Source organism: Acanthopagrus latus, chromosome 24 (assembly GCF_904848185.1).
Source record: "Acanthopagrus latus isolate v.2019 chromosome 24, fAcaLat1.1, whole genome shotgun sequence".
Lineage (NCBI taxonomy): Eukaryota > Metazoa > Chordata > Actinopteri > Spariformes > Sparidae > Acanthopagrus > Acanthopagrus latus.
In genome coordinates this window covers 10,810,600-10,818,758 of record NC_051062.1, presented here as the reverse complement: position 1 = coordinate 10,818,758, position 8,159 = coordinate 10,810,600, and positions in this window count along the sequence as shown.

Below are 8,159 nucleotides of genomic sequence, written 5' to 3'. Positions count from 1 at the left end.
GCTCTTTATTTACACATCGACACATGAAAACATTCCCCTTATTAGCATGAACACACACACACACACACACAGAGCCATACACTCCTGACAGACTGATTGTTTGAGGATGCATGGATGCGTGGATTAAGCTGTTGGTGCAGGAGTCGAGAGCGAGCCGGCTGATAAAAAAACGACCGTGTGCTGCAGGACTGGAGAGAAAGAGAGCGAGGTGAAGGAAGAGAAAGCACGCTCGGGCCGTCTGATTCTGTATCTCATTAACCAAAGCAGGAGGGAGGGAGGGCTGGAAAAGCAGCATCAGCCACGCTGGGCTCAGAGGGGGCTCGCAGTGTAACCATTTCTAGGTAGTGGATTTAATAGATTACTAATGATCGGCCACAGGTATTTCAAAGTTAGACATTAGAGGCGGGCGCACCAATATGAGATCATTTGCTAATCCGTATATTTCCACCTCTGTGATTCCTGAACCCGCACTTTGATATGTGAATAGGAGCATGTTTGGATTCAAAGCAGTTACTTTTAAAGGTTTACAGCAAATCTGGTGCCGCTATCTCGACGGTGGTGAGGTGTTGTGAGCACAAGAAGGAGAAGGTGTGAGGATATACGGCGCGCTCGTGATTCCTTGTAGGCTCTATATCCAATCTGACCAATCCTCTTAGCAAGAGAGAGTTGAGCTCTGCCCTCCCTGGAGAAGTCTCTTTTTCATTCAACCTATTATGTCAATGTTTAATGCCTAAGGAGGGAGAGGAGAGAGGTGAAAGCTTTGCGACTGGAGCCTCGGCAGAGCTTGTTTGCAACTCCGGAATGCTGCTGTCAGTTCCTCGCCGTTGTTTTTGAAGCTGCTGCATCTGCTGCAGAAGCTTCACGGCGAAGAGAAAACGCCCGATTCCGACTTAAACAATTTCATGTGCGGCGCCTAAATGCTCATCAGAACACGACTTACACATTAGCAAACACGGAGGTTGCTTGCACTCAAACACGGGCGCCGTTCGAATGGCTTCCGCTGCCATTTAAAAGCTTTGCTCGCTGAAATAAAAGTAATTAATTGGTGTTATACACCAAGGACATAATTATCTTTTCCAGTAACTGGCACATATTTAATTACCAGTAATTGTTCCCCGAGCCTTGTTCAAAAGTGTTGCGCGCCAGACAGTTCTGATATATTATACACTAATCCTGCACTTGATACTCAGTCAATTAGGAAATGTGTGTCAAAGAGCAATCATGTAAACAACATTGTGGAACACACACATCCTTCTGAGACGTGACGCCTATGTGGGCCTTCGTCAGTGTCCTCACACACACACACACACACACACACACACACACACACACATCTGCACTTCCTCCTCAGGGCCTACCTATCCTTCCCGAGGTGTTAATGCCTGCCAGATTGGAGGAAAAGTAATTTGAGATCATTTCGCAACAAAAGGCCGCAGATACTGATTAACACAGGGGCTACTTTCTTCGCCAAGTGGCGTGGTCCCATTTAAATCGCGTCAGGAGCTAAATTTACTCCCCTGTGCCTCGGGGGTGTGTGGGGCCAGAGGCTGCAGTGGGGCCCTTGAACATGAGAACAGGGTTTAATAAGTAAACAGGAGAGGCAGGGAACAGTGCCTCTGATCAGGGCTTATTTGCCCAGCCGAGCCCCCGGTACGCGCTACTAGCTGATTAGCCCTGCCGATTGTACCTTGTAATTGCAGTGCCTTGACCCCCTCTAGGCAAATATTAGATTTTAGTGGTTTAACCTTTCCAGTCGTCAGAGCGGGGTAAATTGCCCAACCAGATGTTAAGGAGCCCAGCGGTAGTCTTCTCATCAGCAGGGGGAAAAAAAGCTCACAGATTGAACCTTTTTCTTTTGAATATCGTCTCAATTTCCTTTTGGCCTTTCAAAGCTGATTTTTCACAGCGGTTTCCTTCCCGGAGAAAGTGGTCGTACTCCTCGATCCTTATCCCCGTCCTCTCATGTCAGGTTACAAGCGAGACATATTATTCGAGAATCAGTCCAGTCATAGTCATTAGAGGGGGGTACAAATGATCAATGAAAAGATCAATGGTAGATATTAACCTAGCAAGTAGTCTCTCAGTTCAATCAGTCGAGCAATTTGTCACCTGGTGGGGTACAACACTTACACGGGTCTTTCCCAGAATGCTATGGGAGAGAAAATCCTGCATTCCTACATGTTGAAACTGGCTTTATAAACATATCTTCTGCGATTATTAGACTCCTTTCACATCTGACACTATTTAATTTCAGCCGAGACTTCTGTGGTTAAATTCTGATTTCGACCACCTTTTGCAAAACCAACAAAATTCATTTTTCTTACGCGGCTCGCATTCCAGCTCCGAACCGAGGGTCAAGCGAGCAGCGATTACGAAATCCCGTTCCTCACGTAATAAGCATTGTTTTCCGTCTAATCCCTCTTGCCTAAAAAGGCTGTGATTGATGTGCGACTGCGTGCAAAAGTCCAGATGAGATGGAAACAATATGAAAACACGCTCCGAAGGATGGACTTCCCCCTCCCGACTTTTCAGATCCAGCTTTGGTATTTAAAAAATTCATCCAGATATGTTAATCTCACTCCGCCTGACGTCAAGCAGCTGTGCCTGGTTTCAATCATTCTCAAACTTTTTAGGTGTTGAGCAGACAAAACAGAAATTCGGGGAAATCTACGTTACAATGCAACCTTTTAATTTTTAATTGTATATGAACTTGTTTTTTGTGCCCGTTCCCGAGGGCGCTTTCTGTGTTTTCGTGCTTTCACACATGTTCGTCCACGTCGCGGGCCTTTAGGGATCACCCCACCGTCTTATAGCAGACTGAGACCATTATGGGAAACACTTTCCGACAGGACAGGACGAGACGAGGATGGCGGAAGTTTTTCTTGGGTCATTCCCAGCCATTTCCAGAGATCTCGGGTTTCTCCCCCATCCAGTCTCGCATCCCGATCCTCTTCCTCCCCCGACAAACCGGGCAGGGCTGCGTCTCCAGGCCCCCTTTCACCCTGCATGTAATAGTTTCCTTCCTCCCTCGAGCCTCTCACCTGAAAACAAAAAAAACCCAGTCAGATGGAAGACGGGGAGGGAAATAGTCATCTTTTCATCCCAGAGATGGACTGAAGTAACCCTTCAGCTGGAGAGGAAACTCAATACTGCCTCCAGCTCGCTGTCTGAAAGGACAGAAAGGAGAGGGCAAAGGGAAAAGGGGGGTTACCAAAGTGGTTCCATGTGAGGGATGGAAGTGGAGTCTGGGAAAGACAGGGATCGACACCCTGAACACCGCTCCCTCTCCCTCCCCCTGCTTCCCGTCTCAAACCACCTTGCAGAGTCCCATCCTTGATGAAATGGGTCTGATCATCGGCGTCGAATCTGGTCTTTTATTCATCTGTGTCAGTGCCGTTCTGCCCTCTTCTATAGACATTTCCATCCACTCCATTCTCTTCTGTTAACACGCTTGAGGAGTATAAGCAGTCTCTTTTAAAAACCGACAAAAAAAAGACGATTAGACACTTCTGGGCAAACTCTAGCTACAGACCATTTAATCTGACTTATAGCTGATCACTGACTGCAACAAAAGTTGATATTGCATCATGTTTTTGTCAGTTAATTATAATTTCATTTCTCCTCAGTTTTCTCTGGTGTAAAAAACATTTTAATTGCAGTTTTGAAACACTTTTAAGTTGTCTTTGTTTTCTTCTTCTCATCCTTCTATTTCATTTTATTTTTATTCAGTTGCATTCACATGTGTTCTTCGGTGCTCTTAGTTTCTATTCTGCCAAATCTATTAAAGTTTCATGTGTCCTGCTCTACTTTTTCTTTTCCTGTGCTGCACTGACTGCTCCTTTCCAGACTTTGCTTTTGTTTTCTCTCCTCTGCACTCTGCTGTATTTCTATACGTCTCATTCATTCTCACCTCTTCCCTTTTCCCTCATTTGATTCTATTTAGTTGCATTTTGTGCTGTTCCATCTAATTCTACGCTTCTTTTTTGACTCTATTCTAAGACTGTGCAACTCTATTAGATTCAGTCACACTCGGCTCTGCTCTCCGCTACCTGACTGTTTTTCATTTTTAATACGAATCCCTCCCCGAACCTGCTGGTGCAACAGCAGCTTCCAGTCTGCTCAGGTAGCTCTCTCTCCCCCTGCGGAGCGACTCTGAGGAGGAGGCCTAATATCTGCAGACATCTATGGCCACCGCCCAATCTGTTGCACGCTCCGTTCATTTCACGCACTGCCAGAAGTGCTTTGTAATTATCCTGATATTGATGAAGGCTGATTCCAGCAGGTAATCGCTGGCAGTTCAGCTGTTTTTACGCATCTCAGCAAAATGTCTCTATCCATTACCAGTGGCAAATTAATTTCCACTCAGTGACCATACTTGTTGATAATCTGCGAATTGGAATGAGTGTGTGTGTGTGTGTGTGTGTGTGTGTGTGTGTGTGTGTGTGTGTGTGTGTGTGTGTGTGTGTGTGAAAAGGGGGGGATGAGAAATCCCTGACGGAGCTTTGAACCGTAGCGTATAACTTGGTTTACCTCACACAAAGACAACTGTGGGTGTTGACACAGTCGGTTGCAGCACTCAGCTTCAGTGTCACTGTATATACATATACTGATTACTATTAGTAGTAGTAGTATTAGTGGCAGGTTTTGTATCATTGTAACGGACTGGTAGCAGTAGAAGTAGAATTATTACATACATCAGAAATAGAAATGGAAAGAGGAGCAAGAGTAGTTTCATGTGACTCATTCGACAGAAACGTCCTCTTTCGGAGGGCAGATTGTCTGAAACTTTAAATTAAACCACATTATTTTATGTCTGTAGTTTCATTTAGCCTCTCTTCATCTGGCATTTTTTGAAACGTGCTTTTTAATTCAATTGTGGGTTTTTTTTTTATGTTTTTTATGTCATAGAACAAATCCCCATTCAAAAAACTTGCAGGCTTCATAAGACGAGGGAACCAGGTGTGCAAAAGTGCGATCTGATATCTGGGTGTTGCATTACAGTAAACTATTCGAGGGGGTCGCAATGATTTCTGCATCTGATTTTGATTAAAAAAATGGGGCGTATCCGGGCCTGTTGTGGGGCGGAAGACCGCAGGTTGCGTTAAATGCTTGATGTGTGGCTCAAATGAAAGCGAGTGGTCCAGATTTTTAACCGTACGCGACTGAGAAATCGTGCAGCCGTCGAGGTTTATGGGGGAAATCTGTGAAAAGCAAATTGAATCCATCAGGACCAACAAGCAACTTTTCAGTCTTGTGAGAAAACACATCCGTGCCTACCGATGAAAAGATGATGATTTAAAGTGATATATTTTGTGCTTTGCAAGATTAACACTTGCTTTCTACTAAGGATATGCAGCTCAGTATATTTAAGACGAGTGAGTCAAACTATCAGTGACCACTTACGCCTAAATACATCATTTCTACACCCTGCTGTGATGCATTGTGGCGTACTGGCGATCCCTTCTACCACGGCACTAAGGGTAAATAAATACGCTTTTAAAAGAGTAAATGAGCTTGAGCAAAGTGGCCCTTTGAGTCCCCATGTTTGTGGAGCAACCATAATGGATTCTTTAGAGCCGTGAACGGTTTATAGGCATGACAGCCATGTTTCAGCACGATGGGCTTATCCCTACGCAAGGCGCTAAGGATATTAGGGAATCAGCGTAAAGCAGCATGGAAATGATGACTGGAGCAAAGCCTCAGCTCGCTGGTATTATAAGCCCCCAATTCTCCAGCACTCCATCCTCGGGAAAGAGGGGGAAGGAGCGGACTTGGCACAGCTCCACGGTGTGATATCCTCCATTATTTCTTCCTCCATCTCTGTTTTAGCCGTACAATTAAAAGGATGTCACCCAATCTGGGGACAGGGGCAAATTGAGAGGAGGTCAATGTCGCCTATTGTGGTGTTTCCTTTTCAAGACGGCGCTGGAATCCCCGGTGTCCATATGGAGATTTGTTGGAACAGTTGGATGGGAGCCAGCTCTCTGATGCCTGGCACCGAGCTGCAGCCGCGTATGAAGCATTGATGGCACATGCCAAAGCATGAAAACAGACGCCCATGAGGTTCCCTAAATGAATCCACGTCACAGCGCTGTTTTCAGTGCATTTTCACAGCAACTGGCACTGTTTGGTTCTCATTAACAAGGTGTATCTTCTCATTAACATAAAAGAGACTGCTCTCCAAAAGCATCACAGTGAGTTGCAGGGTTTACCTAAAGGTGGCCAGAATTCAACGTTAGCTCCAGAACTATCCAATGCTAATGTGGCACTGCCATGTTGCAGGTTGTATACATGTCAGGAATCTGATGAATTATTATTAGTTCAACCGTTACCGGTTGAGTAAAAATCTGGAGAATTTGCGCCACAATTTGAGGTAAAACTACATATTTGATGACCCATTTGCTAACGTTAGCATTCAAGCTGTCTAGCTAACATTACTGTCTTCCTACATCCTGTGTGTTTCACTTCAAACGCCTCACTTTTGAATGTGTCCAATATATAGGTTGGTATTTTAGATCTAAACAGTAATGTTTGCTCAGAAGAGGTTGAATGCTAACATTAGCTGTTGTCTAACAGGCGCTAATGGTTGTCAAATATGCTGTTTTTCACTGCATCCATTATTCATGAAGATCTAGTGAATACTGCTAACATTATTTCACTTTGAAGATGCTTAATTCCTTATGCTAGTGCTAGTTTTACATCTCCAAGTTGAAACTCTGGGTGCTTTCAAACGGGCTAGCCTGTTAGCATGCTGACGTAAACTTCTCTGCAGCACAGAATGCAGAAATATGTAAGTCAGCACTTGTTTCTTCGCGTTGTCTTGATAGTCTCAGTTTGTTTCTTGAATCTTTTAAACTAAAATAATGTCCATATCTTTACAAAATGCCCCTGTGAGTCCACAGTGAGCTCACCCAAACGAATATCTCCACCCACGGTGGCTCGGCCTGTCAGGGACGGGCAGAAGGATGATTTATGTCCCACCTCTCACCCCCCACTGTAAATTAGAGACCACGGGTCGAAACTATTTTTCTTGGTGAGCAGGAGCGCGCTTGTGGCTAAAAAACGGGGCAAACACTGTTTATCATCTGCCTGACGACAGCCCTCCTTGGGGCAAATTAACCACGCGGCCGTATCGACTTGGCACAGGGCCGGCAGTCAGTGCCCCTTCAGTTTGATTAATCTCCCCGTGTTCCTGTTCCAACTCTATCAAAGTGATCTAAGTGAAGACACACAGCATTGATTTGTAAACACAGCATAGTACTGTACTGAAAACACACACACACACACACACACACACACACACACACACACACACACACACACACTGACAGGGAAGGAGGCCACGATCACTGGAGGTGAGTTTCTCCTCAACTTGTGATCAACCAAAGGACGTCAGATTTAAATGGAAGACATCTTTACATCTCATGTGCTTGTTGTTGAACCTGGACTTCATATGTAATAGTGGTTTTGAGAGTGTTTTCACACATTAACACCTCTCTACTTTCTGTTAACCAACCTTTTCATAGCATATTAAAAGTGAAGAGTTACTGTTTTGTCACTTAAATGTCACATTTTAATGACCTCGGGAAAACGAAGCCCTTTAAAGTCTTCTGAAAGCAACCTTCACCCAATCTAATTGAGTTTTTAAACAGTGTTTTAAACTAGAAGTGTCATCTCTCAGTGTGTCTGACGAGCTTAAATTGGCCAAACTTTGGAGATAGATGGTTTTGATTTTTGACAAATTGCATTTTGGCGACATTAAAATCAGCTGGTAACTGACAACATTTCATTCAGAATATTACAGTGGTAAAAGAGTAAAAGATACATCTGCAATACGTTTTGTTGTTTACCTTAAAGAGCAACGCTGCGACTAAATGACAAAAGTCTTATAGATTCAATATTTATTATGATTTTGTTCTAATTTCCATTTTAGCGATCACTTTTCTCATACTGTGCATTGCTGCAGCACCTCTATTCACCCTCTTTAAACTAATTTTCTTGCGTAATGCACCTTTATATACTAAAAGAACACTAATTAGTATCCTGTGCAAGGTTTTAGCTAAAACTGCTGCATGCTGAGCTCATAATGGTGTCCTGCAAAGACAGACGAGCTGCTGTTTTGTTCTATATCTTCGATTAAAGGCAAATTCACTGTCCGA